At 45.8% G+C, this 16884-nt stretch overlaps 2 long non-coding RNA genes across 2 annotated transcripts in view; both read left to right on the plus strand.

The window, feature by feature from the left end:
* Positions 1-682: 682 nt before the first annotated feature.
* On the plus strand, positions 683-9967 carry LOC310714401. The gene is made up of 4 exons (XR_014529704.1): positions 683-1647; positions 1843-1930; positions 1965-6581; positions 9905-9967. It is a non-coding gene; the product is annotated as an uncharacterized lncRNA (long non-coding RNA).
* A 4643-nt stretch (positions 9968-14610) lies between these two features.
* The window catches only part of LOC310714457, a 48780-nt gene continuing 46506 nt past the window's right edge, over positions 14611-16884 (plus strand). The window contains exon 1 of the long non-coding RNA XR_014529789.1: positions 14611-15162. This is a non-coding gene — a long non-coding RNA (uncharacterized lncRNA). The remainder of the gene's footprint in view (positions 15163-16884) is intronic.

Raw genomic sequence — 16884 nt, forward strand, 5'->3', positions numbered from 1 at the left:
CTAAGAGGCCGAAGCGGGAGGGAGGGGGAAATAACGGAAGGAGCCTGCGCGTGCGCACTGGAGCCGAGCGCGCGGTTCGTTGCGTGCTCTCCAACGGTTTCAGGGACGCGAATGCGCCTGCGTGCGACAAGGAGGTTTATCCTCGCGCTTTGCCATATTCCCTCAAGTGAAAATCCGGACAGATATGTTGAGATTTTTTTGGGGGGGGGGAACAGCTCACCCAACGAAAAAAGAAAAAAAGAAATAGTTTGGGGGCCTTTTCGGATTTTTAAAGGGTTATTTTCAAAAGAAAAAAGGAAATAAACCCCCTTGTCATACGTCCAGGTTTTGTTGAGTCCGCAAAAAACCCTAACCCAACCCCATTGATTCTGCAAAAAACACGTTTTTGACGGGGAAAACCTGGACGAATGGGGGGCGGCTGCTGCGCCTTGCTCCTTAAAGTGCCTGGGCCGGAGCTTTCTGGAAGAGAGAGATGAATTATTATGATTATGTGGCTTATTCAATTTATACAGCACCACCCTCCACCCAAACTTGGCAGGGGGTGGTTTACAGCGCAAGAAAGTAGGAAAAGCACAGAATACAGAGAGGAGAAATGCGTCTGTAAAGCCAGCTCGCAATCTTTTCTAAATAAATTGAATAAAACCGCTTAACCCACTGAAAGATATATTTGAAAAATGCTACAGTAACAGGGTCATGTCCTCCAATGTGACATGTCCCCCTGCTGAGTGACTTGGCTGAGAATTTGGGAAGAGCAACTATTTGAGGATAGTTCAAAGAAATGGGGTTGTTTACATGAATTGTGTCTTCTGAAAAATGGAAATTTCTTCATCTCGCCTGTAAGATTCGGAGCCCTTCTTCTTTCCACAGTCTGCTTCTTTTGCCACCCCTTAAGATTTAGAAACATAGGGAATCGGGTCATGGTTAGATTTATTTTTGAAGATTGTCCTCAGGGCCATCTTAAATGCTTTGAGGGAAATGGCTTGCGTTCCCCCTTGTGGGCATCATCACAAGAAGAGCATCTCCCAATTTTGGCAGGTCCTTTGACAAGATGCCCTCCTCTGTGGGTTCAACTGCTTGCTGTACTATCCAACAAAGATTTCTGAAAGTAGGTTTAGTTGCCAGGTGCTCCAAATTCAGCACAGAGATATAGAGTATCAAGGAAGTATCTAGAACCCATTTCCTGATTATTTTCCCTCTTCTTCCCTAGGTATCAAAGGCTACATGGTCTCCCATTGTCACATGCCAAAGATCCATCCCCTGGTCTGTGAGGAGGAGGAGGTAGAAATATTGCCACATCAGTGATGAAGTAAATGTAATTAAAAATGAGAAGGAGGAGTTAATGAAGATAAGAACCATATACGTACGACTGTATAACCAGTGAATGAATGCGACTGATGCCAATAGGGATAGTGAGTGTTGATCTTTGTTCATGAGGAACAGGGAGGCCAGAGAGAATCTGGCTGCGGGGTGGGGTGGGGGGCAGCTCCCTGATTCAAGAAGAGTTCAGCGATGGAATGAGGAAGGAAGACAGGTAGGCTAATGTAAGCCACCTTGAGATTGTTGCAGAAAGATGGGTTATCAACATAATAAATGAAAATGATTCTTAATATTTTCACTTATTATTATGTTGATAACCCATCTTTCTGGGTTTCTTTTTTTTAAATAATTTTTATTAACCGGCCAATCAAATCAAATTAAATCACATCATATAAATTCCGAATTACAAAGCCGAATTTTAAATTTTGTTGGGGGGACCCATATTTCAAGATCCGAAGGGGGATTCTGATCATCTTCTTGCTACTGCGTTAATGTCCAAATCAGTCCAAATCAGTATCTTTCTAGGTTTCTCGTCTTTTCTCTTCCAGGCAGCGACAGCAGTGAGGCCTGCAACTCCAATACAGCTCTCCTCCCACCAAGACCCAGTTCTATGGTGTAGATATATACCATAGATTCCGGCGTACTAGGTGCCTGGGCGTATTAGTCTTATAAGCCCAGTTGCCTAATACGCTGGGCAGCTCTGTGCCGGGAGAAGGCCGCCTGGCACGGAGCGGAGCCCACCGACCCTGCTGCTGCTTCTGAAGCAGCAGTGGGTGGGTTCCGCGCCAGGCCACTCTCTCCCGGTGCAGAGCAGAGGCTGCCGCCGCAGCAGCGGGGGGGGGGGGGGAGATATCCGGCATATAAGGCGACCCCCGACTTTTAAACCTCTTTTTCGGGGTTAAAAAGTCGCCTTATAGGCCGGAATTTACAGTATTTAAAAAACACCATGAGTCTCCAGTGTGGTCCCTTAGGTTACTTGTCCAATAATGGAAAGAAGAAGTCCCAGAATGGATAGCAAATCTTATGAAATATGCAGAAATGGCAAAACCCACTGCTTACAAACTGCTTACAAAAGAATGGAAATATTTACAAATAAACTGTAAACAGATAAGAACATTGTAATAACCTGCAGTTTTATAAGAGTATATTTAAAGTAGATGAATAAATGAGCAAATTAAGTTAATTTGGCTATGCAGGGGAAAAAATATATAATATTAAGTGACAGAGGGGAACGGAAGTAGAATTTTGAAATGTTAAAATGATTGTAAAGTTATTGAAATGTATAAAACTGAAAATCATAATAAAAAAGTAATGTCCTCCTGGACATTTTTGTCCTCCAGGAAAAAAGCCACAAGTGGGGTCCTGGGCCCATTGCTCTTCAATGGCTTTATAAATGACTCGAATGAAGGAGTTGATCATCAAATTTTCAGATGACACCAAACTGGGAGGGGTATCTATTGCTGCAGAAGATACAATCAGAATTCAAAATGACCCTAACAGATTGGAGAATTGAGCACAAGCTAACAAAATAAATTTCAACAGGGACAAATGTAAGGTTTTGCATTTAGGCAGGAAGAACCAGATTCACAAATATAGGATGGGGCACAGCTGGCTTACTAGCAGTAAAAGTGAAAAGGATCTAAGGGTCTTGGTGGACCACAAGCTTAACATGAGTCAATGGTGTGATGCAGCAGCAAAAAAAGCTAATGCTATTCTAGGCTGCATCAGCAGAAGTATAATGTCCAGATCAATGGAAGTAATAGTACCGCTCCAATTCTTTTGTGAATGAAATAAAATGGTTTCAACTAGTTTTAATAGCCAATTATCAAATGTAGAGCTTGGGGTACATCTAAACAAGGCTTAGATCAACTCTCCAGATGTTCAGTGTCCAGGGGTTCAATACCTGGCACCCAGAAACTCATGAAACGGGGGAGTCTGGCACTCATAACATTTCACTTCCTTGCAACCTAAGGAAAGCTGTTTATTGGCAGAACACACAGGGCAGAAAAAGAAAGAAACGGGGATGAGGAGGTCTAAGGGTGAAGTCTCGCTCCTAGCAACAAGTCATAGGAAATATCTCCCATTTTGTAAACTACTTTGAAGGTGGTGGTTGCATTATAATCGAGCGGTAGAGAAATTTTATGAAATTAATTGATTTGGGCTCCTCCAAACCACTTGGAGGAAGGAATGGAGGGGATGTTAATCAAATCTGCAGATGACACCAAACTGGGAGGGGTAGCTAATGCCGCAGAAGACAGAATTGGGCAGCAAGAACCAGATGCACAAATAGAAGATGGGGGACACCTGGCTTACTAGCGGTACATGTGAAAGGGATCTAGGGGTCTTGGTGGACCACAAGCTTAACATGAGTCCACAGTGTGATGCAACAGCAAAAGAAAAAGAAAAAGAAAAGGCTAATGCTATTCTAGGCTGCATCAACAGAAGTCTAGTGTCCAGATCAAGGGAAGTAATAGTACCACTCTATTCTGCCTTGGTCAGACTACGCTTGGGAGTCCTGTGTCCACTTTTGGGCACCACAACATAAAAACACTGTTGACAAGCTTAAACTTGTGCAGATAAGGGCAACCAAGATGATCAAGGGTCTGGAGAGCAAGCCACATGAGGAACGGTTGGAGGAGCTGGGTATGTTTAGCCTTGGAAAAGAGGAGGCAGAGAGGAGATATGATAGCCACCGTCAAGTATCTCAAGGGTTGTCACATGGAAGAGGGAGCAAGCTTGTTTTCTCCTGCTCTGGAGGGTAGGACTAAAACCCATGGCTTCAAGTTACAAGAAAGGAGATACCAACTAAACATCAGGAAGAACTTTCTGACATTAAGAGCTGCTCGACAGTGGAACAGTCGCCCTTTGTAGGTGGTGGACTCTCCTTCCTTGGAGGTTTTTAAGCAGAGGTTGGGTGACCATCTGTCATGCATGCTTTAGCTGAGATTCCTGCATTGCAGGGGGTTGGACTAGATGACCCTTGGGATCCCTGCCAACTCTACAATTCTATGATTCTATGCCGTGAAGAATCCAGAATAGAACTATATGGATAGAAAAAGCTTAATTCTCAGTGACTGAGTTGCAAGGAGGTTTAGCCTCCACTCCAATGGTTTGTCTTTGCGTTCCCCTATTCAAGTGAACATTTACCATTCTTGTTCTGCCTTTTGTCAGTATACAGGGATCTCCCTCACAGGGATCTAGAAGCAGGAACCACTCTTGCTACACAAATACACATACACACACCTAATGATGGGTGTTTTGCTAATAGATGGACAGACAGACAACAGGCAGCGGCAGCTTAGCTCCAAAGCCTGAAGACTTCATCTTCCGCGCAGTGTTGGAGACCAAGAACCTGCTTTCATACCACTCTGTAACAGCAGGGTTTGATCTCCCCTAAATTGGTTATAGAGACATTGGATTAGCAATTTTGAGGTAGTAAGGATGGAAGATAAAACAAAGTGTGACAGGCTAAGCAGCCTCTGTCACTGGGATTGATCATAGAGCTAATATCCAGTGACAATAGCGCATAAATAACACAATAACCCAGCTTTGGATATTGGCACTATCACAGCCCTTTAACCTAGCAATAACTCATTGGGAAAGCGTAATCGTATCAGAGGCACTGCACAATGGCTCTTCTCCCACCTGCCACTTCTGTAAGGTGCTGAAGCCAGACCGCTGGCAGGTGTAGAAGTAACTGCATTAGCTCCTTTGGGGAATTTTTTAAGAGGTTCCGGTGAGCTGAAAGTACACTGCTTATCTGAAAGCACTGCACCCAGGAAAGCAAGCATGGGTTGTGAGCTCTCTCAGAGAGCGCATGTCAGAATATCTATGTCTCCTGTCAATTCTTGCCGTTCCACAGCGGAAGCTCTTCTGTTGGGCAAAGTAGCCCTCCCAGCACCTCCAGAGCCATAACCCAATCTTTCTCCTGTCGCAATCATTAATAAATTTTTCACTGACTCAAAGGCTTTTTAAATGCTTTGCCCACCTCTTCTTAGCCAATCAAAAATAATCACTGCCAGCAGGTCCCACCCCTGTCTCCAGTATCTCCATCCCACAGGAGCGGCTTTGGTAGGAAGGTGGAGTCTTTTGCTCATTCCCCTCCCTTCTCTTCCTCTTTAAGAAACCAAAGAGAGAGAGATAAACAAGCTAAGCTTTTATAAGAAGGGTGGGGTAGGGCACTGTTAGCCATCCCTGTCAGACAATCCATACTAAGCTTATTTTACAAATTTTTGACCAATGTCTGGTGACTTGTATATTTAAAAATATTTAGGAGGAAAACTGAATTTGACAATTTTGTGTAATTTAGATTGAGTTGCAGGAGGAAAGTTCAAGCACGGTGTTTCAGATTCTGAGTGATTGCCAGTCCAGGCATTCAATCACCCGAATGTTGTCTGACATCAAGGTCTCCAAGTCGGAGAAAACCAGAGTGATGTCATCAGCAAACTTACTAAGTGTGTCGGCCATGTCATTTATTTTAATACCTTTAATACGATAATTTGCCTAACACTGTTTTACCACTGGTTTGATTGCTGGGGTGATAAAGGGCACCCCTCTTTGGACCTGAAATCTGGTCAAATATTGGCCAGTCTGCACCACCTCCTTAAGGTACCATGAATCTAAGCTTCGGTGAATGTGTGTGACTGTTGGAGAAAGGGAGGGGTCAGCTCGTTCTGTTTTACAATAATGAAGCTGTGAACCTAATAGGCATTAATTGGCAGGGATTGTGAGGGAGAGTCTGCTGGCTGGAAGCATATGGAAGCAGCAAACTGGAACTGGTGACTGACAGTTAGAACCTGTGGTGCTCTCATAAATCCAACAGCAGATCTGTGATGGATGTGTCGGTTTCCCACTGCTCTGCCTTTCAGGCAGATAGACCTGCATGACTTCTGTTACCAGCTGCATCCTGAAAGGGAGAAAGACAAAATAGAAGGAGAGGAATGGAAGAGGAGGAGCTATTCTCTAAGCTACCATGCATAATTTTTTCAAAATGTGTTAAATCTCTATGCCCTTGGTCCATATTATTAAAGTGTTCAACTGGTATCAATACAACCACCCGAAACTCTTATTTTTTTGGATTAGTTTTCCATGCATCTCTCAGTATGGGTTGTGTATTTATGTAGTAATCCTTCTTCGGTGCATCTGTGTTTATGTTCCTGTCATTTTGATAGAAGTCTGGAGATCTGTGGATCGGTGTCAGAGGGGAGATTCCTGGCAATAAACTACCTTTCCTATGATGCCAGACCTTCAGTGCAGTATTGATGGTATACAGGGGTGTCAAACTCAAATTCATCGGGGGCCGCATCAGCTTTTTGGTCACCCTCAAAGGGCCGGTTGTATCTGTAGGACTTTTTCAAAGTTATTTTTCCATAGGCACTGGTGTGTGTTGTCTTGAACCTATACACTATTTAATATACCTATTCCAGTACGATTTTAAATAAGAATAGAAGAAGAAATAATAATGATTTTTTTAAAAGATGACGAGATGGGCTTCCAGGCAGACTGGAGCTCTAATGGGGAGGAGACAGGAGCCTGTCCCAACAGAGCAGAGCAGAGCAGAAGCAAATGTTGCCTCCCCCAGCCCTGCCGCCGCACTCAGGAGTCGGAGGATACGGAGCTGCAGATTGGACAGCAGCAGTTTCTTCCCTGCAAGGGAGCCCCAGCGGCACTGCGGGCGCGGGTGGCCAGGATGTCCTGCTGGGGCCCCGAGCTGCTGCAGTTGCTCCCGGGGAGGGGGCTATTCGCCAAGTCCTCCGGCCCGGAGAAAGGCGATGTGTTGGCGTGGGGAGGGGGGCGGTGTTTCGTAGCCAGGCTCCCGCAGCCAAGTTGCTGGCAGGCTCCCACTTTGCTCCAGCTGCCCAGATGCCGGCGCAGTCTTCTTCAGGGTGGGAGGCGCCCCTGCTTTGCGGTGTGGCACACCGCCCGCCCACCCGCCCTCCCGGCTCCCTCCACCCCACTCTGCGCAGCTGAACCGGCAGCAGCCTCGCCTCTCCCAGCCCAGCCGGGGCGCGCTGCCTGCTGCAGGATCTGCGCCTGGTCCCCGCTCTCCACCCGCCTCCGCCGTTCCCTTCCCCGCCTGCCGGCCCCGCTATTTACCCACCAGAGCCACCCCCAGCCAGCCCCTGGCTCCGCCGCCCGCGCCCCCGGCCATCTCCTCGCCAGCTGCAGCGCCGCAGTGGCCTCTATTTGCGGCCCGAGCGAGCGAGTGAGTGAGTGGTGTCCCAAGCGTGGCTCTCGCTCCCTGCCCTCGCTGCCAGCCTCCGCGGCTCTCTTGGGCTCCAAAAGTTGCCGCGCGCACGACCCGCCCCCTCGAGCAGCCGCACCTGGGAGGCTCCGAGGGGCGGAGGCAGCCGGCTCCGAGCTCGGCTTCGCGGGACCGCCTCTTCCGCAGCGAGCCCCAGACTGGACCGAGCGAGCAGAAAGCCTCTTTGCCCGGCCCGCGAGGAGGCGAAAGTTGCGGGACCGGCCAGTAGGCAGCGCCGTTGGGGCGTGTTGGTTGGAGCCCTATCTGCAAGCAGGCAGGGAAGGCTGTTCACGTGGGTCACTTTTTAGAAAGGCAGAGAGCCTCCGCCGGAGTGCGGACCCTAAAATCTGGGTCGGGACCAGTAAAAAGGACGAGAAGCTCGCTTCCTCGCCCTTGATGCCACGGGCCACATGACGAGGTCTGGCGGGCCGGATTCGGCCCGCGGGCCTTGTGTTTGACACCCGTGGTATAGTGGATTTTTTTATTTGCTATGTCTTCCTTTAAAGCCTTTTTATCAAAATGAATGCCATCTGTATCTTCCTGTGCCAATAAAGTCTTCTTTCAACTTGTACCCATTGTTTTTTTCCTGTGTCATTCATGAGGGTAATTAGGTATCTAAATTGGGATGCTTTGTTATAAAGTAAAGGTTGTGGGATCCACATCCACCTTCTAAAGGGGATTTGTATCTCATGGTTTTTGCTATTCTGGTTTTTGTGCTTTTGAGGGTGAAAAAATCTATTTGTGATGTCATCTCTAGAGACGATGTGTCGGAGCCAGCCATTACAAAATGGTGCTGTTTAGCATAAAATAAAGACACAGAGAGACAGCTGTATTTTCAGGATGGAGGAGCAGCTCCTTCGAACTTCTCTCCCTCCGGTACTTTTTATTATCTTTTGTCTCTCTCCAGCCGCATGGCCGTTTGCCAATGTCTCACGTTACCTCATCCGGTCAAGGCTTTTATTACGCCCATCACCATATAGGGTCATCACTGCCCAGAGGAAACACAACTCCATTTAAGGTCAATACATTCCAATACATTGTAAAGCTCAGAGTGCTGGTCAGCCGAGATCAGGGGGCACCCTGCAATATTACAAGCCTTTACCGTGGCTTTATGACTCCCACAATGATGGTATTTCCCAAGGTAGTGTATTGAATAAGTACGTAAATGTATGTGAATCAAGGTAAGAGCATCATTTTCATGGTAGCTCTTCTACTGAAAAGTGAAAGATTCCAGTGAGACAATGTCTATCTCTAGCTTCATTCTGGACCACAATCAACCATAATTATGGCAATATAGTTTATTTTTGAAGACCTGCACACTTAAATATCTAAATGAGGATACCACTAATGGTATTTGTAACATTTGCGCAAATTTAAGTTGTAATTTGGGTAGTATGTTGTTGAAGAGCAAGTCTGATCTTTGATAGTTCACTTTTGGGTCCCAAACCCATGGAAAAATTGCTGAATAGACTGGATCTAATCTAGACTTTGATCTAATCTAAGATTTTGCCCACGTTCTTAAGTTTATAGCTACACTCCCACCCCCACCCCCCTTATCTGCATGTTCAGCTGTACCTCTGGCTAGAGCTTACAATGTGGATATCTCCATGCTCTTTGTGCAGTGTTCAGAATACTGATGCAGATCACAAAGAACTCCTCCACACATAGTCTCTGCTTAAAGGTTTGGCTAAATGTACAGAGATCTGGAAGAGGTCTACAGATTCATCATGTGAATAGGGCTCAAGTGTAGAGTAAGAAGTAAGAAGGTAACACAGATTCATCATGCGAATAGGGCTCAAGTGTAGAGTAAGAAGTATAGACAGGTCAAATGATATACATGTAATACATGTCGATGTGAAGCAATTCCTGTATTTAAGGAGATGTTATGATTGTGACAACTTTCGCTTTTGCTGTACTTCCTTGGTTCTTGTTCTGATATTCAAATAACATCTTCAAGGCAATGACTTTTAGGTCAAGGATCTATTAAGTAGAATCACCATATGACTGGATATTTCTTACATTTTCAGGTGTAGGGATGCAGGTGGCGCTGTGGTCTAAACCACTGAGCCTCTTGGGCTTGCCGTCAGAAGGTTGGCGGTTCGAATCTGTGTGATGGGCTGAGCTCCCATTGCTCTGTCCCAGCTCCTGCCAACCTAGCAGTTTGAAAGCACACCAGTGCAAGTAGATAAATAGGTACTGCTCTGGCGGGAAGGTAAACAGCGCTTCCATGTGCTCTGGCTTCTGCCTGAAAAGTGAGAAGAGTGCCACACCCCATAGTTGCCTTTGGCTGGACTTAGCCGTCCAGGGGTCCTTTACCTTTACTTTTACCTTTTACATTTTCAGGTAAGATATGACTGGACAAAGAAATTACATTTAAAAAGTGAGGTGGGGCAACGGGAGTGCAGTAAGTAAAATTCAAGCTTTTAAATCAGCTTAGAGTGCATTAATTGCTGCACTGTAAACCTTTTGAACAGTTTAAGACTAAGCTGATCTTCGGAGCAATTTAAGCAGTTTAAAATCCTCAAAGGACTTAACATTCTACCCAGGTTAACTAAACTCAAGTAGCTTAAAGCAGTAAAGTAAACATGGTCTCTCATAAGTTTAATTCCCACAGGGTGTAAGAATCAGCGTGCTCCAAAAGGAACAGTTCCATTTTGGTATTTTTTTTGCAAAAATATTTGTGTCACATTATTGATGTGTAAACATTACTGCTGGTATTTGAAACTGAGTACAGTGGTACCTCGGGTTACATACGCTTCAGGTTACAGACTCCGCTAACCCAGAAATAGTACCTTGGGTTAAGAACTTTGCTTCAGGATGAGAACAGAAACTGTGCTCCGGCGGCACGGTGGCAGCGGGAGGCCCCATTAGCTAAACTGGTGCTTCAGGTTGAGAACAGTTTCAGGTTAAGAACGCACCTCCGGAATGAATTAAGTACTTAACCCGAGGTACCACTGTACAGGCAGTGACCATTTTAGGCGCATCTCATATATGTGCGACCAGTCATGTGCACATCTCACTGAACCTGGAAGTGACCCCAAAACATCCCTAAAATGTTGTTCCTGTAATGTGGAGCAGTGACAGCAAAGACCAGAAATGGGAAGAATTGGCCACGTCAGAAGGTGAAGGTCAGCAGCGACGACGACAACAACAACAACAACAACAACAACAACAACAACAACAACAAAACTGGTGTCAGTGAAGTTAACTCTTTATTCAAATAAATCAAAACAGCACAGGCCTAGCAATTCCAGCTCTTCCCAGTAGATCTTACCTGAATGAGGAAGTTGTGAGGAATGAAGGTCCCTGCTTCCCACAGCTGCCTAAGTCCAGGTTTTTCCCCCAAGCAGTCATAGACTGCACCTGTGCACAACCAACCTCTCCTCTGCCCTTTTAATTTCTCTCTGTGTTCTAGGAGACCAGGGGAGAAGGGAGCTGGTTCCAGTCTCCTCCAGCCTCCTCTTCAGCCTTTGAGTCTGGACTGCTCTCTGCTACAGCCTCTTCTTGCTCACTAAAACCCTGTTGCCCCTTCAGCTTCCAAAACCTCCTACTCTTCCCAGTTTGCTCCTCCTTCGCCCTCTGACCACTCATTGTGGCTCTGCCCCCACTACTTTCTCCTGATCTTTCCCCCTCCAAGAACTGATGTTGCCACAGCTGGTAGGCTGGGACTGAGCCCCACAGCCCTGGGCAGTGGCCAAAGCTGCTCCCTCCTGCCCGCAACTGTTTGGGAAAGGAGGCAGCCCCCAAGAAGGGTTATAGGAAGTGTGAGCGCTGCGTGGGTGTCTGCTCAAGGTCCAAGGCAGCGGCATGGTGGGCCTTCCTTCCACCACCGCCCCTGCAGAGGAGGCTTCAGAAAGGAGCCTGGGTATCAGTGTACACATGACTCACACAGAGACAAGGTCTCTCTCTCTCTCTCTCTCTCTCTCTCTCACACACACACACACACACACACACACACACACACACACAGACCAGTGGCGTCGCAACGGGGGTGGGGGCAGTGTGCCCCGGGTGCCATGTCTGGGGGGGTGACAAGAAGGCACCTCGCGGGGGCGCGATCAGCCATTGCGCCGCCGCCGCATGTGGAGGATCCTCTGTTCGCGGCTGCAGCAGTAAACCGCTATGTACAGCGCATGTGCAGCGTCGTACACATGCGGCATACATAACGACAATGCACATGCGCTGTACATAGTTGTTTGCTTCCAGCGCCGCTCCAGCACTGTACGGACGGCGGTGGGATCCCTCCGTTGCTACTACAGCCGTGAATGGTGGATCCTCTCTTTGCAGCTGCAGCTGTGAGCAGAGGATCCCGGCACCATCCATATGGCGCTGGAGCGCCGGCACCGGCAAACCGCTATGTACAGCGCATGTGTGGCGTCGCTATGTACGGCACATGCGTCGTATGTAGCGACGTTGCACATGTGTCCTACATAGTGACGTCCCCGCCCCAGGTGTCACGACGCCTTCGTTCGCCCCTGACACACGCACTGACTCCGTCAAACCAAAGGAGGCAAAAACTCACAACCTGTGTCCGGTAGTCATCATAAATTAATGCCAATGAAGCATTTTGCCCTCAAAAGCGTGACTTGTCCGCTGAGCTGGATTCTCCTTTCATCAGCACAAAAGGAGAGAAAGAGAAAAGAGGGATCCTTAGGAAAGGAACTGGAAACAGAACTGGCAGAAACATGGTGCCCTTATACAAATCCATGGTGTGATCACATTTGGAAGACGGTGTGCCGTTCTAGTCACCTCAGCTCAAAAAAGATATTGTGGAGATGGGAAAAGCTTCTGAAAAGGGCCACCAAAGTGATTGAGGGGATCGAGCAACTCCCCTGTGGAGTAAGGTTGCTGCACCTGGGGCTTAGGGGCTTAGAGAAGGGGTAAGTAAGAGGCGACATGTTGAGATTTGTGCATTGCAGGCGGTTGGACTAGATGACCCTCAGGGTCCCTTCCAATTCTATGATTCTATGGTTCTGCGTAGCAGCAGCAGCAGCAGCCATGGACCTCTCCTCTCACGAAGTGTAGGAAAAACTAGAACAGTGTCTAATAGGAGAGATACCTAATGATGCCACAAAGGCAAGGCCACACTTTTAATCATGGGCACCAGGTCATAAGAAGGTCAGCCAGATATATCTCAAATCAGGATTATAACAAGGAGATTATCCCACCTGAAGAAGTCTCTCTGAAGTTCAAAGAGCCAATCCTTCAAATATGTTAAACATCTCCCAAAGTAATTAACCAAAGCAACTCTGAGAGAGGAAAATCTTTGCATATTTAAGGTACTTCAATGTGGACTTTCCTGCCTGCTTGCTGGGAAATACTAGCCTTTGTGGGAAGAAATCTGTATAAGCCCTCTCTCTGTTTCAGGCAGTGTCACAAAGAACTCGCACAACTGAGGCATCACAGCCATAAGACCAGTTTAGGATCCCCACTGGCTCATGAGGGGCCAGTAAAAACAAACAAGCCAGGAGTAGCTGGAGCAACCTTTATGTTATGGATTTGTCTGATGAGCAAATGGCATGTTTGATATTTCTTTATTTTATTTTAGACGTTTCAGGTTTTCATTGCCTAGGCTTTCTGTGTTTTAAATGAAACACTTCCTCTTTGCAGATAGATGTTTTGGTTCCTATTGATCCCTGCTGGGGAGTTAGTAATTTTGCCTCAAAAAGCCAGTATGTGGATTGCCTTGTACCATTTTGTGTGTGTGGAGTGCAGTGGAGCCAACTAGTGAGGGACATTGTTGGCTGCCTTGAGTTAGACTCTGCCATTCATCCCCCTCAATCCCCCCCCCAGGAGCTCAAGGCCATCCCCTTCCCCCATTGTCAAATGTATGTTAGACCAAGAGACTGTGTGTGGCCTTGACTTTTAGGGCTGCAAGCAGACACTTGGAGCTGGGCTGATACTTTAACTACTGTACTATGTTATAAGAATTTTTAAGGTCTCAAATATGTGGGAATGTTCAGGGGTGCAGGAGAGGATATATTGACTAATTATATCCTTATCCAACTTGTGCTAACAGGTTCCCAAAAATATCAGCAGAGTTTATAGACATTCCCCTTTAAGTTCGCAACGGTAATGTCTGCACAGGTTCGCTAGAGCCTCTATAATAATTACTCTGGTAATTTCCCCTTTGTTCCCTCTTAAAATACAAGACACGACACAGTCTTTATAAAAGTATAAAAGAGTTTACTCACATTCTGTTCACAATATGATCCCAGAAGGCAGACAGCTTAAAAAGGTTACATACATTCAGAATCTATCTTGTAGCAAGATAGTCCTTATCTCCTCTCTTGGCTGGAAGCCCAGAGAGCATCCTTAGATGTTTCCTCATGGAAGGAAGATGGCAGAGAGAGAGTGGCTGCCTGCCCTGTGCTTTTGTCATTACCTGCACAGGTGAGGCCACACCCACCTCTGGTCACATGCGGAGGAAGTCCATGTCCATCCCCAGGAAGTTTACCTGCTTGCTGGACTGACATCCCTCCCCATGTTCTAACATGTACACTCTAGGAATGTTGTCATTGACTGCTCCTGTGTTTACATCCCACAAAATATAGAATAAATATTCATAAATGCACACATATCTAAATATATAAACCATGTATCTGAAATAGTATGAGAGAGCAATCCTGAAGCCATTTTGACTCTCCCAATGACTTCAAGTATTCCTCTGCAGTAAGGGAGGCAAATTGGGAAAGCCTTCCCATTGCCTTTTTGCTTACAAATCCTGTCTTAAGGACGTATTTGTGTATGAATAGGGTAAGCCTGTGACCAGGAACTAAAGTATTGACCATCATAAAAGAATGGCCAGGCTGCCCGGGTAATGCAATCAGTGAGCATTATCTGGTATCCTGGCAGACAGGATTTCCGCTGTAGACCACCTCCTGTGAAGTATGTATGATATTTCGGTGTGGTCTTTGGCTAAGGGGGTTGGGCAATGTCAAAAGTCTTTAAAGGTTCCTGCACACTTTTGTTCAGGGTCTCTCCCTCCTTGGAAGGAAGGGCACGAACTCTGTTGCAACAGAAAAATAAATATCCGCCTTGCTCTCCGCTGGATCCTGCCTCCATCCATTCTTCTCTGACCAATCATGGTCTTAGGGGACTCAGAGTCCCATGGGGAGTTGGACAGCAAAAGCCAAATCCCAATTTTTACATCAACTATAAATGAGGGGATTCTGAAGCGGGGAGGTGATACCCATAGCTGTCAATGTTTCCCTTTTTTAAAGGGAAATTCCCTTATTCCGAATAGGATTCCTCGCAAGAAACGGGAAAAGTTGACAGTTATGGTTATACCTCACAAGCTCCCTAAATTTTCCACCACAACTTGGGGGAACATTGCTTTCAAAGCCTTTCGGATAGCAAATGCTTAAACGTCCAAGGACACAGAAGGCTGCTTTATATTTGTGAATCCAGAAATATTTCCCCTTCTCTGCCTAACGTTTTGTACTCTCACAGGTGCATCTCATCGCATGCATTGTCCCGGGTGCGTTGCCATGGCAACTCCTCTGCCAGGAACCCGGCGATTGCCGTGTCATTCTAATGGAGCCTGCCTGAAGTGTCGATGATTGTCTATCACATTGTCAGTCAGTGGTTGATTGAAACTGGTGAGTTTACCTGTGTTTGTTGATGCTGTAAGTGAAATATGCTGCAACAGAGTTTATTTCCTTGGTTAACCCCCAGAGAATTCAGAGAACTGTATAAACCAAACAGTAATGGCTCTGTTTTGTTTCATATGCACAATTTCTGTTTCCCCTGTCCAAATCCCACCCTGTGATAACTGCACTGGTAGCTTGCATATTTTTACCAGGCCACCCCAATGTATTAGGCTCTTGTGCGACCCTCATTCCTTTCAGTGAAGCATGTGCAGGAGAACATCCAGAAGAATTTTGTTGCTATAATTCTACTCTGCCCCCCACGTCATGTGGCAGGAACATTTTCTCTTCATTCCGCCCTTGACTGATGAGATATATTGTCGGAGGCGGCATTTCATATAACTAGAAGTATCACACGGTCATAAGTAAGGAAGAAAGTAGCCTGTGTGATCACATATTTTCTGCATCATTGCGAGTGCCATGCGTGAACAGCATGGGGAGCAGAAATGGTACTATCCCATCCAGGCTCATGCAGAGCTTGCCTGAGGCCCGGGAAGAAGTCTAGTTAGAACAAAGTTATAAACTCAAGCAAAAAAGCAATCAGTCCCTGGCAGGACCCCTGGCCTGAGGTTGCCCCCCCCCCCCCAGGCCTGACCCCATCCACAATTTTCTCTCCCTATGAAATGTTTATTAAGATTTTACACAAAAGAAAAACAGTGTGATAAAATAGTACAAAGGAAAACAGTGTGATAAAAAATACAAAAAATAGACATTCAAAAAAGTAAAAAAAAGAAGAAAAAAAGAGAAGGAAAATGTCTTTAAAAAGAAATAATCCATTTTTCAATATCTTTAAGTTCATTTGCTTGTTTCCTTGACCTCCTCTCACCTCCCCTTTTTGTATTCCCGTTTACAAAATCCTTTCAGCAAATCCTTACCCTCTTTCATTTATAGATAGATAGATAGATAGATAGATAGATAGATAGATAGATAGATTCTTTATTGTCATTACACTAGTGCAACATTGCACAAGTGCAACGAAATTGGATGCCATCCCTTAAAAACAACAAAAGCAAAACACAACAACAACCAAACAAACCACCTTCCAACCACACCCACACCCACACTCATCAAACTCCCAGGTCTCACTATCGAGTTACAGCATTCAAAAAGGCCACAGCTCTTGGATAGAAACTGTTTTTCAGTCTATTTGTCCTTGACTTGATGTTTCTATACCTCCTGCCAGAAGGCAGTAGTGCAAACAGACTGTATCCCGGGTGAGATGGATCCTGCAGGATGTTGTTTGCTTTCCTAAGGCAACGGGAACCGTACAGTTCTTCCAAAGGTGGGAGAGGGTGACCAATAATCCTTTGGGCTGTGGTTATGACCTTCTGGAGCATCTTTACTCTATATTCTTAACCTATTATAACTATAAATTCTCATCCTAATAACTATCTATATTTATATATTCTTATAAGCCTTAATACCAAAACCACTTATTTTCAGTCCAACATCACTTTAACATTCATTAATTTTACAATATTTCTGCAGATAGTCTTTAAATTTCTTCCAATCTTCTTCCACCATTTCTTCTCCCTGGTCTCGAATTCTGCCAGTCATTTCTGCCAATTCCATATAGTCCATCGTCTTCATTTGCCAGTCTTCCAGAGTGGGTCACAATTTTCTCTCCCTATGACCCCTTTTCCCTCTCCAATTTCCCTTTCCCTCTCCAATATT

Source organism: Podarcis liolepis (genome assembly GCF_965112155.1).
Source record: "Podarcis liolepis genome assembly, chromosome: 8".
NCBI lineage: Eukaryota > Metazoa > Chordata > Lepidosauria > Squamata > Lacertidae > Podarcis > Podarcis liolepis.